Source organism: Galeopterus variegatus, unplaced genomic scaffold, assembly GCF_000696425.1.
Source record: "Galeopterus variegatus unplaced genomic scaffold, G_variegatus-3.0.2 Scaffold3219, whole genome shotgun sequence".
Taxonomy (NCBI): domain Eukaryota; kingdom Metazoa; phylum Chordata; class Mammalia; order Dermoptera; family Cynocephalidae; genus Galeopterus; species Galeopterus variegatus.
In genome coordinates, this window is record NW_007729330.1 from 220,350 (window position 1) to 222,491 (window position 2,142).

The 2,142-nt window shown below is 48.5% G+C and overlaps 1 pseudogene; it reads right to left on the reverse strand.

Annotated features, from left to right (window-relative positions):
- Positions 1-511: 511 nt before the first annotated feature.
- LOC103600078 overlaps positions 512-2,142 on the reverse strand; it is a 3,853-nt pseudogene continuing 2,222 nt past the window's right edge.

Consider the following 2,142-nt stretch of genomic DNA (forward strand, 5'->3'; position numbering starts at 1 on the left):
TTGCTATCAGCTAACGGTAATCATAAAAATTTTAATGAGTAGTTTAACTTGCAGGAAACCAATAATTAATATGGTTATTTATTAGTGCTTTTTACCAAGGATTTCTCCTCCTGGCATCCCTTGAAGTTAGGTGTGGCCACCGTGACTTACTTTGGCTATTGAAATAGGGTGGAAGTGATGGGCATCACTTGCAGATGGAAGATGATTCTGTATTCCCATTTTTTCAGTCTTGGCAACTATGGAAGCACTGAGATGAGTGTAGGATCCTGAGTAAGGACCATGCCCAGTAGAGTAAGCCATAGTAAAACTGTTATGGTTCTAAGCCACTGACTTTGGGGTTGTTCACTGATAAGCATAACCTAGTATGGAAGTAAATATTTAGTGATAAAGTTCGGGAATTCATAGGATAGTAACTGATTTCTTTATTCATGGACTTTTACAAAATACTTAGCAATTATGCAGAATTTTATACAGAAGGCTTTGACTAATCTAAATATATAGACTATATCATCTAATAAAGATTAGAGAATATAATTTTTTTCCTGGAAATATTAGCATGCAGATATGATCCTCTTTCAGGGCCAAATAATTCTCTGGGAACTTGAACATCACATGCACTAACCGAGATTGAAAAGCAGTTGAGCACGCAGTGGGTGTTCTCGGCGCCCACAGCGCAGGTGAAGTGAGGGCAGCCGAGGTGGCGCCATCTGCACCAGCAGGGCTGATTCTCAGAAGCTCATCTCCAGTGAAGTACTTGGCCGCCTCACGCGTGGGTCCTCTCTGGACTCGGGAGTTGCATCCGCAGTAGGATGGCGAGCGAACTCGGGAAAGTAGTCCTCAGTCTTCCCAGCCAGGACTTTCTCAGTGAGCAGATCTTCCTTGTTGAGAACAGAATCATGGAGATGGCACGCAGCCGTCTGTTGTTTCAGATGCTCTTGGAGAGGTTCAGAGCCTCCTGCAGGTGCTTGGTCTGTTTGTCCTCCCGAGTGACCATGTTGTAGCTGCTGCTGGCCACCATGAAGATAATGGCAGGTCCATCACTGAAGCACCAGATCCACTGGCGGTGTTCATGCGCTGACCGTCCCTGTCAGACATATGGAAGTTAGTTCTGGTCAAGTTGGTGGAATAGATGGGCCCCAGCGTCACTCTCTCCTACAAATCAACCAATTCACACCTATAAAAATGTAACATCAGCCAAGCTGGGGCCCTCAGAGCTCAGGGGAAGAGGAAGAGAGACCTATGGAGTTCATGAAGGCAGGAGAAACCACGATGAGAGAAAGAAAAAACTGCTCGGAGTATTTTGTGCCACCACCACTTTAAGGCTTGAGCTGCTGAGCACATGAAGCAGGAGCCCCTAGAAGCTGCAGCTGTGCCCTTCAGATGGAGGTGCTTGGAGGCAGCAGGAGAGAAGAGGGCCTTGGAGTCCACCAGGACAGCAAGAGCACGAGTAGGGTTCCTGTGGACCCACACAGGAGCGAGGAGCCAGAATAACTGAAAAAAGGGAGCCATTCAGAGGCCAGTGAGACATCACAAGGGACCTGCACAGGGCCTGTCCAATGGGAAGTGTTTGGAGCACAGGCAGTGGGGGAGACAGGCCAACCTGGAGATAACTGGGACACAGCAAGGACAGCCAATCCCCCCCCAATCAGTGCAGGACCACTCAGAGGAGACTGGTTGGGAATGAAGAATTGCATTGGGTGCAGTTTGATGAAAAAACTCCAGCCCAGATGACAGTTTCTATACAACATAGATCTGCCTGGTCTCTGGAGAGCTGGAAGTACCTATAAGGTCAACCATTAAAACTTGAGCTGCACAAAAAGCCTTCCCTAGGGAAACAGCAGCGAAGTAGCAATTTAACTTAACCACAGAGCTCAAGTACTGGTTCCCACAGGAAGTTCCCCTGTTTTAGAAGTAAGCAAAGGACAAAAAATTAGTTCTTGCCCAGGCACACCACCAGCACCTGGGAAGCAGAGGCTTGGAGCAAGGGACTGGACCCCCCTCCCACATCCACGCACACACACCAGTGCCTTGGGGTCTGCCTGGGGACCAGAGGCAGGGAGAAGGGGACCAGACCCCCATCCCACAACCTGGCATACCACAAGCTCCAAGGAGCATGCCAAAAACATCAGCTCCAAGTGGGTG